We start from the raw sequence: 13987 nt of genomic DNA on the forward strand, positions 1-13987 counted from the left end.
ACATAGGGCATTTGCTAAGTTAAAGCCAGCTACTCTGGAGAGCTATTGAGCAATTCATTTGGAGGTAGAAGTAGGCATTCCCTGGTGGTTGTAAATCAAGATGATTTATCTGCACGTTTAAACACCAGCTGTTGCCATAGTGCACCCCACAGAGTGATGATGTGACCTCTCATGTACCATTGATGTCACAGCCCCATTCACACTCTACGGATTGTGTGGCATTCCGTTTTAAAGATGTAGTTGGTGCCACGGCACACTTCTTAGAAGGCGAATCTTCAGTCTGGGCAGAGCAATGAGATTCCCCAGAGAAACAAAATTCACTTATTTTTTTATTATTGAAAGACCTTTCTTTGTCATTTAAAACTTTAATGAAACACAGTGTACATACAGAAGAGGACACATGTAAATATTTACAAGCTAAACACACCTAGGAAACCAGCCACCAGAATTACCAGCACCCAGAAGTCCCCCATGGTGCCCCCTTCCAGGCATTACCCCCGGCTCCCAAAGTCCACGATCATAACTGTTAATCACATAGGTTAGTGTGGCCGCAGTTTTGTTTTTGTTCTTTGTATAAGTGAAATCATGGAGCATATATGCTTTCGTGTCTGGCTTTATTCACCTAACATTGTATTTGTGGGATCTGTCAACGTGTAGGGGTAGATTATTCTTTCTCATGGCTGTGTATACTCTCTTGTGTGAATATATCACAGTGTAGACATTAATTTCATCAAGGCTGTGTAGTGTTCTCAATATAGACATTAATGGGCATTTGAGTAGGTACCAGACTGGAGCAATGACAAGGGTGTTGATATAACTAAACTGTTTTGCTGTTAATATACATGTAATTGCAAATTCTAATTCCTTGTGAAAGAGCTGATAAATATAAGATTTCCACTGAGTTGATATCACTGAATATGTTGGCTTTTATAAGATTTTTGATATTCAAGTAACTCTTTTGTTTTTATTGATGAAAAATGATTACAGATACCTAATACCATTGACTTGAATCATATCTCTATTTTCAATAGCCTAGATATGCCTTTTGTGGTTTAAACCAGCATCCATTTGTTACCTCCTAGTTCCTGTGGGTCAGGAACCCAGGCACAGCTTAGCTGAGTTCTCTTGGCTGAGCTGCATTCTCAGTGGGGCTGCAGAGTCCTCTTCCCAGCTCCTCCAAGCTGCTGGCGGAATTCAGTTCCTTGCAGTGGTGGGACTGAGCGCTCAGCACCCAGCAGTTCACAAGAGCTTCTCCAAGGTCAGCAGGAACATCCCTGACCTCTGGAACATCGTTTACAGAGACCACCTGATTAAGTCAGGCCATCCAGGCTAATGGCCTCGCCCATTTGCAGGAGATGGGGATAACACAAGCATGGAGGCCATACCAGAGTTTCCCTACTTCAGCTTTCCATCTTCATGTGTCTCTCTGCACCGCAGTTTCAGAGTAGTCAGATTCTTACTTGCTGGCTCAGGGCTCCAAAATACCATGAACCATATTTTTGCTTTTTCAGTTGTTCTCTCTCCCTTCCTGATGCTCCAAGAGTCTTTCAACTCTTTCTGTTTAGAGGACTCCCTTTAGCCTTTCTTTCAGAGCAGGGCTGCTGGCAGTAAATCCCTTTTGTGCTCTTTTGTCTGAGCATGTCTTTTTCTCCTTCATTCCTAAAGGGTAATTTTGCCAGATATGGAATTCGGGGTTGACAGGTTTTTTATTTCAGCACTTGAAAAACATTGTGCCATGTCACTATGGCTTCCATGAATTCTGTCCAGATACCCAATGTCATTCAAAGTCTTTTTCCTTGGGTAAAGCATCATTTCTCTCTCATTGATTTCAAGATTTTTGCTTTGTCTTTAGTTTTCTAAAGTTTGGTTGTAATGAGGGTTGGCATGGGGTTCTTTGAATTTTCTTGTTTGGGGTTTTCTCAACTTCTTGAATCTGAAGGTTTATGTCTTTTGCCAAATTTGGGGAATTACTCAGCCATTATTTCTTTGAATACTTTTAGGGCTCTCCTTTCTCTTCTCTCTTCCTGGGAGTTCAGGGACATAAATTTTCATCTTTTGTTGTAATCTTGCAGGTCCTGAGGCACTTTTTTTTTTTTTTTTTTTTTGGTCTATTTTTTTCTCCGTTGTTCAGACTGGGGTAATTTCTATTGTTCTCTCTTCAAGTTCACTGACTCTTTCTTCTTCATCTCCACTGTGCTCTTGAGTCCATCCACAGAGTTTCTAATTTTACTCTTTCAGTTGTTGTATTTTTCAAGCATCCATTGTCTTGGATCATATCTTTATTTTAAATAGGTTACATATGACTTTTAAACTGGTGTATTTCTCTCCATGTCCTTCTAGCCCGTATTGCAAACCTTACCTAAGGGAGAAATGCCTTTCAGTGAACACTGTGCACTTTTAAAGCTACAAAACCAGACCTCCAGAAATACCATAAATTCAAATGGGGTGGTCCACCCTGTAGAGAGGGGGGCCCCGCATCCAAAGCTCACTCCATCCACGATTTCCATGCAGTGAGCCTTCAGGGGCTTCTGCTCAGACACGAATCTTCCTGCTGCAGGGCTTGAGGTCCACCTGGTGATCAGATCAGCCCTGAAGTCTTCCTCCCTATTACTAGGGTTGATTCTAATTTAAGGATCCTAAAGGTAGAGCCTGGGATCCTGGGAAAACTCATTTCAGGGTCTGGGTGCCTCTCTCCGACAACAAACAAGACAAACTTCCTTCAGTTGCCAGTCTCCCTACTTTAGTTGAAGCCTGTGGGTCTTAACATAAAAGTGGCTGATGCATCTTGACTTAAATGCAGGAGCTTGAATTCAAGCTCAAACACCCAAATTTGAACTAGAGTGTGATTGATCTCGAGCTGTGAATTTTTAAAGGGTCTGTAGGTCATGTATGCCTGGGGACAACCCAGGAGGCTCGGCTACACTGGCCAGGGGTCCAGACCCCAACTTCTGACAAGCCTGGGGTCCGCTCTCTGGGGAGGCTGAGGCCCCTGGCCTACCTGGTCTGGGCTGTGAACTAGGCCTCTGCCGAGCCCCACTGATGAACTTGCTGGTCCTCTCCATCTGGACCAGCAGGCAGGTGGTCAGAAGGGTCCTCTCCACCTCTCTGCTGTATCAGAGCTCTGGCCACCTCCACCCACTCTATGCCCCAGCCCCTCCCTCTTCCCCTCCAGTGCGTCTAAGAGACTGGAAGGTGACCCCAATGGTTTCTTTGCCCAGCTCATCTGTGTTCTCTGTGTTAGGGCCTGTAATAAGTTTCCTAGGGCTGCCATAACTAAGTATCACAAATTTGGTAGTTTCAAATGCCAACTAAAAATTGGCACTTGCCATCTGCCTCTACAAGAATGAGGCCACTCATTCTTGGCCACTGCAGTCTCTGACCTTCAACACACCCCAGAAGGACTTCAGGGTAAAGGTCAGGAATGGGTCAGTTGAAAAGAAATGTATTCACTCACAGTTCTAGAGGCCAAAACCCCAAAGTCAAGGTGTCAGCGGGGCCACGTTCCCTGTGAAGGCTCCAGGGGAGGCTTCTTCCTGCCTCTTCCAGCTTCCGGTGGCTCCAAGTGTTCCTCAGTTTTTGGCTGGATTGCTCCAGCCTCTATCTCTGTCTTCACACGGCCTCTCCTCTCTCTGTGTCTCTCTTCTTCTGTTTCTTATAAGGACACTTGTCATTGGATTTAGGGTCTACCTGAATAATCCAGGGTGGTCTCATCTTGAAATCTTTATCTTAATCTGCAAAGTCCCCTTTTCCAAGTAAGGTCACATTCACAGGTTCCAGGGGTTAGGACATGGGGACCACCATCCCCCCTACTCCAAGGCCCAATCATGCAGAAGAGCGGAATCTGCTCCAACTCGACCTCTGGAACCGGAATGTCAGCTCTGAAGCAGCTCCTCCCAGGACGGTCCTCTCTTCTCTGGAATTACATGTTCACGGTTTAGTTTGTTCCAGGCCCCTTCCAAGAACAATAGCAGAAGGCCCACAGGCAGGCACGACGGCCTGTTTCATTCTGACAGTCCCCCTGTGTAGCAGGAAGTTTTCACCATCTCCTAAGGCTGATATGATACACCCCAATGATAAAAACGTTGTTTTTTTTTTTTTTTTTTGAAAGTCATCTGGAAATCAGAACAAGAAAGTTCTCAACTTAACTCTGCCACATCTGGGTGCGAGTGATTCATGAAGAAGCAGCCTAGTTCTGGTTTTCATTTCAAGTGATGTTTACAAGCAGTTTAAAGCGGTTGCCTCTCAAAGGGTTCTCTTTAATATACGGCCACTTGCTTCTCACAGAGCCCAGCTTCTCTGTGTAAAAGCAGAATAACATTTTCCACAACCATATCTTAGGAAACATTGAAAGGATTAACAGAACTCCTATTTGCAAATCAATTTCAGATATACTGGTCTGCCCTAGTAGAAGACGTTTGTTATTTCATTTGCTAATTAAAACCATTTCCCTAAAATGTTGCTTTCCTCCCTAATTTGAATAACAAAGAGCCATAGAGATAGAACCACATCTGTTGACTCTTCTCAAATATTTCTGAATATGGGGTGGAAGGAAAACATGAGACACCAAGAGTGTGACGCACAGACACAGAGGAAACGTAGACAAGCTGATGGCAGGCGGTCAAAGCCCCGGCAATGGACGCGTCCATTTCAGCTCTGCAGCCTCCAGTGCAGACCCGGGCCTTGTGTTCACTCTTCCTCCTTTTGTCAGGATTGAATCAGCGTTATCCTGGCCCACGTTCATTTTTAAATATACTTTTTCCTCCCCTCCATCCTCAACTTCAAAATTAACTCCAAAACAATGTTGATTACATTAGAATGTCTAAGGATCAAACAGAAAAGGAAACAGATGGACATGCAACAATTCAGATTAAGTTAATCCCAGGTTAAACCTAAATATGTAAATGGTCTTGCTGAATACAATTTTTGTAAGGTTTTTAATGGAAACAATGCAAGCGGTGATTCCATATGTGGCCAAAGAAGCCAACGAAGATATGGTTTTCACGTCCCATTTCAGCTCTTTGGCATCTTAGACAGCATCGCCCTTTCTGATGCCTTTCTTGTGTCTTGATCTCAGCCACGCCTGTCTGAGTACAGGTAGAAAGTACCACCGACCTGAGAGTGCTTGCAGTTTCTCTGTTCCTCATTCTTGTACCAGGAACCACCTTTCCGGAGGCCAGGGGCTCCGAGTAAACAGCCCCAGACAGAGGGTTCTTGCTTGTAACATGTTTGTTCATGTTTGAAAGCTTGAATAAGAAACCCCTAAAAGGAGACAGCTCTCTGGAGGGGCAGCCATGGGTGTGTGGCATGTGGACCAGCTCTCCAAGTTCTTTCCTTTAGAAAGATGTCAGAGCAGATGGGGAGAGCTGGACATCTGGGAGATGAAGTGGGTGGGAGGGAGCTTACCTTGGTGCTCAGCAGACTCTCTCCCCCTTCAGGCGGTGGCAGGAAGTCACACCTCCGGGTACTTACCTGGGTGAGTACAAACCACCCCTAGGTTTGTCCTTGGTCCCATCCTTGGTTCCTGTAAACATGGTATATATGCATCCACTGGGACCCCTTCTTTCAGCCTCACAGCCAATGAGTCACTGGTCACACTGCAGCCTCCTGGATACGGACACCAGTGGCCATCTCTGCCGTTTCATTCAGTGCCGTGTGCCAGCTATTGTGCTGGGCCCTTTACCTAGAGCTTCTCATAAAGCCCTTGACACACACACTTCGGCAGGACAAAATGATGATGGGGAGAAGGGATGAGGGGCAGGGTGATGAGAAGGAGGGCAAGGAGGAGGACGAGAGCCCCATTTTAAAGATGAGAAAGCTGGGGCTCACAGCAGCTAGGCAGTTTGTGCTGGAAAGTTGACAATAACCAGGGTTTGGACCAAGCCTTCCTCTCTTTCCTCTCCCACTCATTCTCTTTCTTTCCTCTGCCTCTGCATCCTGGTCTCATTTAGGCTCACACAACCTCCCTCTCCCCCAGGCTATCCTTGTACCTTTATGGTCAATACCCCTGTTTCCAGTTTTCCTAGTCTAAATCCTCCATCCATTGTCACCAGAAGCGATTCCTTCTCGAGATCTTTAAGCAGTCAGGCTCAAAGCCTTGACCCAGCCCTGCACCCCTCCTCAGTCTGACCCCTTCCCGCATCCCGGCTTCTTCCCTTCAGCTCCCAATACCAACCTTCCTTCCTAAAGGGATCATTCTACTCCTTTTCCCTCGGAGAACTCTCCTGCCCCTTCCATCATGCGTCTGGTCCGAAATGAGAAACCACTACCTGCCCCACTCCTGGAGGACTTTCCCGTGTGCCCTCCTCCCACTCCCATCCTGCCCATCCCCGGAGAATCAGTGCGTGCCCACCTCCGGAGGTGTCTCCCCCAGCGCTCCGGGACACGAGGGGCTCCCAGCATCCACCCCCATGTCACTCCTGTGCCACGTCAGGGGTCCTGTGTGATGCTCTGTCTTTATCTCCACTTAGTCTGAGCCTTGCTGAGGTCAGGGTGTGTGCCCTCCTTCTCTGTCTCCCCATAGCCATTTCTCAGCGTGTTCTTTGAATAGGTAGACCCTTCTCTTACCATTCTGCCCTCGGGGTCCTTAGCAACACAGCTCAGCCTTGCTGCCCTCCGTTGGCGTCCTTCCTGATATAGGGGGACCACTTTCTAGGACGCTCACCCTTCCTTCTGCCTATCCTGGAGACTCTAAACTGTGCTTCCAGAGCCTTCTGTGTTCTCTGGGTTTCCCTGAGCTGGAGGGATAGGGCTCATATGAGGGGGTCTGCACCTCCACCCCCAGCACCCTATGTCCAACCAGAGCAGGAAGTCTTCTCCACCCCATTTACTGAGCACTTACTAACCTCTCTGGGAAGATGCCTGGTTCAAACACTGGCCCTGCCTCTTACTCTCTGCATGGTCCTTGGGTAACAAATGCAGCTACACTGTTGCTTCCCTTTCCTCGCCTGCAAACAGAGAGGATATCAGCCCTGCCCTGAAGGCTGCAGTGAGAGTGGAAGGAAGCAAGCACAACGAGCTGAAGCTTCATGGGAAGGACAAGCCCATGGGGGCTGTGGCCTTGGTTCTTGCCTCCCTCCTGTTCTCAGAGTTCACAGTCTCTTCGAGGTTACGGCACAACCTTGGCAAGAGTCCTGAGCGAGCTGCAGGCCAAGTCAGCAACCTTCCTTCCTCTGGGAGAAATAGAATCTGCCACTCTTGCTGGGGGCAATTCACAGTGGCGAAACCTTGTGAAAGTAGAGCGAGCGACTATTGGGTGCTTGCTCTGTGCCTGGTGCTGCCCAGCTGGTGCGGGCACCGCACGTGAGCTCAGGCAGCCCCGGAGGCCACACGCTCATCTTTGATCGTGCTGATCTGCTGATGTAGCGCTGGAATCAGAGTGCTTCCTCCTGACCCATCTCTCCAGCTCCTGCTAGGCCATCGGCTGGACCGCCATTGTCCCCAACTAGGTGTAGGTTTCTCTTCCAAAGAGGTGAACCAGAGAGATCCCGCACGCTCTTGGCACCAGGGTCAGCTGGGAATCTGATGACATGAAGTGAGATACAGCTAGAGATGGAAGTACGGGGTGGGCTGAACGAGATTATGTGTGTAAACAGTGGATCGTTCTTGGGGTTTAAGGAAAAAGACTCAGACTTCAGATAAAACTCACTGGCAAAGTGAGCCAACCACCATGAAAAAAGATGACTTCATCTGTTTGGGGTTTAACTGATCACTGTGGTGGTGGGCACTTATCCATCAGAGAAGTGCTCCCAAGAATGGGGCCGAGGTCGGCAAGTCAGGCTGAGGCTGGTGGTGCCCTCACTCAGGTGGAACTAATCCAGGACAACCTGGAAGAATCTGGGCTCTCATCTGCTTGTTTCTTTGTTTCTTTGTCATATTGTTCTATTTTTCTTTGAGATTTTCTTGACTTTTATCTTCCAAATATTCTGTTGAAATGCTTATTTCAGTAATCACGTGTTGTTACTAGTTTTTTAATTTAATCATTCATACATTTATTTTTTGCAGTATTTTTTAATTTTTATTTTTCATTATTTTATTTTTTAAAATCTAAAAAAATAATTTTATTTTTATACAATTCCTAAAGCTTACTTTCCATTTACAGTTATTACAAAATACTGGCTATACTCCCCATGTTGTGCAATACATTTTAAAAAAGAGTTTAAGGGCTCACTTTCATTCTCTGTTCCTTTTTCAAATCATCTTGTCTTGTTTCAAAGATAAAAACATCTCCTCACTCTGAAGACACAAGTTATTATTTTAGGTTATGGTTGTTCCCTAGATTGTTTCCATTTCTTCTGGTTGTTTTGCTCTAGAGTTCATACTTGACTTGGCATTTTACACGCTTTCTCCTCTCTACCTCATCTCTTGATCTTCCATGTAAAAAGGCTATATTTAAAATCTGGGTCTTAGTTAGTTTTGTATTCTACACATAACGGTATCTAGTAAACAAATTTTACTGGTTTATACTGGAGATAATGGACTCATTTCCAGTCTATATGTAGCTGATCTAGGCTTAAGCGATAAACTGAATAGAGTTACAGTGGCTGGGAATTAATATGGCTAATTTGGGATTAATTATACTGAGTACAATTCGTGCTGTGATGTGGTTCTATTCATATTAAATAGAGTTTCATGCAAGAGCCACCACCAAAGTGTACCCATGTCCCAACTTTCCCCAATTCACAGCAACACACATCTTGCTCACTCAGGTCAGAGCAGCTGGGAGGCTTGGTGTTTCCCACAAGCTCCAGGCACCCTGTCCTGATGCCACGGTGAGGCCACCAGGTTCAAGGCATGAGAACTGTTCTAACCACGTGACATACCCTCCAAGGAGAAATGGTGACCCAGGGAGAGAAACAGAGGACAGATGCTCTACTGAGGGGACAAGGGACAGGGTGATTCGTAACTCTTGGGTCCAAAGTTTTCTTATGCAAAGGCTCCAGAGATTGATCCAGACATATGTATTTTTTCATTCAAAATTGCAGGAGAAGCTTGGTAGTTGGGAGCCCTCGGTTCAAACTGATTCCAGCTCTTATTGGCTTCGTGAGCTTGGGAAAATAGCTGGATCTCTCGAGACCTTTCAGTGAAAGGATCTAGACCAGCCCATCTGCTCTTAAATGTTATGATGCCGAGTGGTGGCTTGGGGAAGAAACAGAGTGAGAGGGAATGCGGGCAGCGTGCCCACCCTGGCCTCTGACACTCCTTCATCTCCAGGGATCCAGTGTTTCTATCTACACGGTGTCGTATTAATAACCAAGACTCCCACAAAAGAAGGCTCATCAGAACTTTAAAAAGGAAAGCAGGAAGCCACAATTTACTTCTGATTCCCTCCTGCTCTGCTATCAAACTCTCTCACTGGCTCTTCAAAGCAGACTTTGAAGAGAACATTTTTTTGAACATCTTTATTTGCCCAAAATAGAAAAAAATGATCTCATTTAGGCCAGAGCTGTGATTTCACTTTAGGTTCAGGGGAGGATAAACTAGCTCCTTGGTAACAAAGCCCGTGAAACACACACATGTTCTCTAATAGCCAGTGGACGTTGGCAGAACCTCTGTCATTTAATTCTACAAAAACACTTTCGGTTCCGTATCGTTAGACTTTAAAAAAGAATGTACAGGGGCTTCCCTGGTGGCGCAGTGGTTGAGAGTCCGCCTGCCGATGCAGGGGACACGGGTTCGTGCCCCGGTCCGGGAAGATCCCACGTGCCGCGGAGCGGCTGGGCCCGTGAGCCATGGCCGCTGAGCCTGCGCGTCCGGAGCCTGTGCTCCGCAACGGGAGAGGCCACAGCAGTGAGAGGCCCGCGTATCGCAAAAAAAAAAAAAAAAAAACCCGCACATCGGACATCATTTCATGTCAAGGACAGTTTAGTGAGCATCCATAGAGGGCGAGCATTTGGTGGATTTTGCGGGGGGTGTGGAGCATGTGTGGTACCTGTGTAAGACGTTTTCCCTCTTTAGGGAGCATCCACCTCGTTTCAAAGACAAGACTGCCTCACATCTGAGTATCAGTAGTAATCGTAATGATCTTAATCATAACAGTAGCCTACACTGATTGGGCATGAACTGCATCCCAGTTTCTGTCCGAGGCATTTTCCCAGGCTCACGCAATGGCTGGCACTCAGGACTCAGTCAACAAATGTGAATTACCGTCTGAGAGACTTCGCTTGTGTGAAGTGCCCTTGGAAGGGGCCAATCCTGACTTGACAGCGACTGAAAAGACCACGAACATCATCCGGAGCCTGGAAGCAGCTCCAGCACTGGTCCTGAGGTTGCTTGACTCAGCGCTCTTGTCTCGGACTCTGCATTGCTTGGCCCGCATCTGCCTTCGCAGCTTAAAGAGGGCTGACTGCCCGCTGGGAGGTCCTACGGCGCTGCTCGGTGACAAGAGTGCACCTGAGCCTCCTAAAGGCCCATGCAGCTTGAAGATCGCTGGCCAGCAGCCACCGAATCCTGTCAGGTTTTGGCAAGACCCATCTCTCGTGCTCCAATACCCCAAGTGAGACCGGTGTTCATACACAGTTCACCTCTGTTATTATTCTAAAGGCGCTCTCAACTCCTCCTAAAGTCGGCACAAGGTTTATTTCGTCAGATTCCTCCATTTTACAGAGCAGACAGCAGCTCCGAATGTCAAAGCTAGAGCAAGACAGAGTGAGTGTTAAATGAGCAAAAAACCAGTTAGATTTCTCTGTGGCCAGAACTGTCACAGTCTCCTTTACCCCAGGTCCTACAATGTCCTAGTAACTATGTCCTAAATTATTTCTTTAATGTGCCTGGAGGTTGGTATATTGAAGAAATGGCTCTAGGGCAAATATGTAAACAGCATCGGAAGGATGTGGAATGGACTTTCTCTGCACTCCTCGGGCCTTGTAGAACCACTGCTGATATAAATCCAGGGCATCAAGGACAAGCCCAACCAGATCTTTTTGGAGTAGATTTTGATAGTGAAAGAATAATTATTGATCTTAATGAGGCTTTATGACAGCCCATCAAAACCATTGTCATATTTGGTCAGAGGCCTCCCATGGGGGCCTGGCTAGGGTGACTCTCAGAAGGAAAATGAAGCAAATACAGCAATTAAGAAAATCCAATTGCCTGGTGGGACAGGGGCTCTCCAGGCCAGACTTCAACTAGAAAAGCAAACAACATTAATGAAGCTGCAAACACCAAGCCATTCGGCCCCAGAACTTTGGACTTATCCTAGGTGATTAATCCAGAACGGAGCTGGAGTAGTTCCCCATGGCTGCTGTAACCAGTTACCACAAGTATACAGGCTTTAAATAGCACAGTCTTATTACCTTATAGTTCTAGAGGCAGGAAGTCTGAAACGGGTCTCATGTGGCTAAAATCAAGGTGTCAGCAGGGTGCTCTTCCTTCTGGAGACTCCAGGGGAGAATCCATTTCTTTGTCTTTTCCAGCTTCTAGAGGCTGCCTGCGTTCCTTGGCTCATGGCCACATTGCATCACCCAGCCTCGGCTTCTGTTCTCCCATTTCCATCTCTCTGACTCAGACCATCCTGCCTCCCTGTTATAAGGAGCTCTGTGATTATACTGGACCCACCAAAGTAATCCAGGTTAATTTCCCCATCACAAGACCCTTGACTTAATCACATCTGCAAAGTCCCTTTTGCCATGGAAGGTGAAGTATTCACTGGTTCTGGGGATTACTACGTGGATGTGTTAGGGGGCCATTATTCTGCTTCCATAGGAACCGTGTACTAAGCCAGAGGATGGGGTGACATTCCTTCTGGGAGCGGAATCATGGGAAGTGAAGTTCTGTGTTAGTCATGGGGCCCACCTGGGATCACTTGTGGAGAGGGAACAAGGTCATTAATGGAACAGCCTGGAAATCTCAAGGTAGTACATGTGAGAATGAAAATGGAACAATATCTAACACCTACATCATGCTTCACTCTTTTGCATTATTTTTCTTAATCATTACAACAGCTTTATTGGAGTATATACCATTATCATCCCAATTTACAGAAAAGGAAATTGAGGCTACAAAATGTTAAGTTACTTGCCCAAGATCACAACTCTGTGTACATCTGTCATAAGTGGTGGAGTCTGAATACAAACTGAGGCCTGAATGCTCATTTTCCTCTTTTATGGTGACTTTAAATATTTCGGAATCATGAAAGCAGAAGTCCTATCTAATGCAATAAGACAAGAAAAGGAAATTAAAAGGATGTAGTATGGGAGGCAAGAGAGATCTGTCTTTGTTTGCAAATGACATGAATGTTAATGTAGAAAATCCAAAAGAATCTACCAAAAAAAAAAAAAAGACCCTCTTGGAACCAATCATTGATGAATTATAATGAGGTTGTAGGATACAAGGAATTCAATCACTTTCCTATACCCCCACCATTGAACAAGTGGAATTTTAAATTGAAAACACAATACCATTTACATTAGCACCTCCCAAATATGAAATACTTAGGTATAAATCTAACAAAATATGTACAAGATCTATATGAAGAAAACTTTGATAACAGAAATCTAATAACCAGCTAAATGGAGAGATAGTCTATGTTTATAAATAGGAATATTCAATATGGTGATGATGTCAATTCTTCCCAAGTTGATCTATGGATTCAAAGCAATCCTAATGAAAATCTCAGCAAGTTCTTTGGTGGTAACTAACAACTGATTTTAAAGTTTATATGCAGAGACAAGAAACCCAGAATAGCCAGTACAATACTGAAGAAGGACAAAGTTGGACGGCTGACACTACTCAATTTCAAGACTTCCTATAAGGCTATAGGAATCAAGACAGTGTCTTACTGGCAAGAGAATAGACAGATAGATCAATGGAATAGAAGGGGGAGCACAGAGAGGCTCCATAAATATAGTCAACTGATCTTTGATAAAGGGGTAAAGGCAATACCAATACGATGGAGCAAAGATAGTCCTTTCAGTAAACGGTGCTAGAACAATTGAACAGCCACATGCAAAAAAAGCTGGACCTAGGCACAGGGCTTATACCCTTCACAAAAATTAACTCGAAGTAGATCATAGACCTAAATGTAAAATGTAAAACTTTGAAACTCCTAGGAGGTAAAATAGGATAAAACCTGGATGACCTTGGGTATGGTGATGACTTTTTAGGTACAACACCAAAAGCACCATCCATGAAAAAAAGAATTGACATGCTGGACTTAATTGAAATTAAAAACTTCTGCCCTGCAAAAGACAATGATAAAAGAATGGGAAGACAAACCACAGACTTGGAGAAAATATTTGCAAAAGAAACATATGATAAAGGACTGTTATCCAAAATGTCCAAAGAACTCTTAAAATTCAACACTAAGAAAACAGTCAACCTGATTAAAAAATGGACCAAGATCTTAACAGACACCTCACTAAACATGTACTGGTGACAAATAAGTAGAGATGCTCCCTATATAGGTCACCTGGGAAATGCAAATTTAAACAACAACGAGATACCACTACACACCTATGGCCAAAATCTGCAACTCTGACAACATCAAATGTGGCTGAGGATGTGGAGCAACAGGAACTCTCATTCATTGCTGGTGGGAATGCAAAACGGTACAGCCACTTTTGAAGACAGTTTGACAGTTTCTTAAAAAACTAAGCATACTCTAACCATAGGATCCAGCAAACACACTCCTTGGCATTTACTCAAAGGCGCTGAAAACATGTTCACACAAAAACCTGCACACACATGTTTATAGCAGCTTTATTCGTAATTGCCAAAAAGTCCTTCAGTAGGTGAGTGGACAAATAAACTGTGGTGCATCCAGACAGTGAAATATTATTCAGTGCTAAAAAGAAATGAGCTTTCAAGCAATGAAATGACATGGAGGAAACTTAAATGTGTATTGCTAAACAAAAGAAGCTAATCTGAGAAGACTACATACTGTATGATTCCAACTTATGTTATTCTGGAAAAAAAGCAAAACTGTGGAGACAATGAAAGGATCAGTGGCTGCTGGTGGTGGGGGAGGGGTGAGTAGGAGGAACACAGACGA

Source organism: Mesoplodon bidens (assembly GCF_964165515.1).
Source record: "Mesoplodon bidens genome assembly, chromosome: 8".
NCBI lineage: Eukaryota > Metazoa > Chordata > Mammalia > Artiodactyla > Ziphiidae > Mesoplodon > Mesoplodon bidens.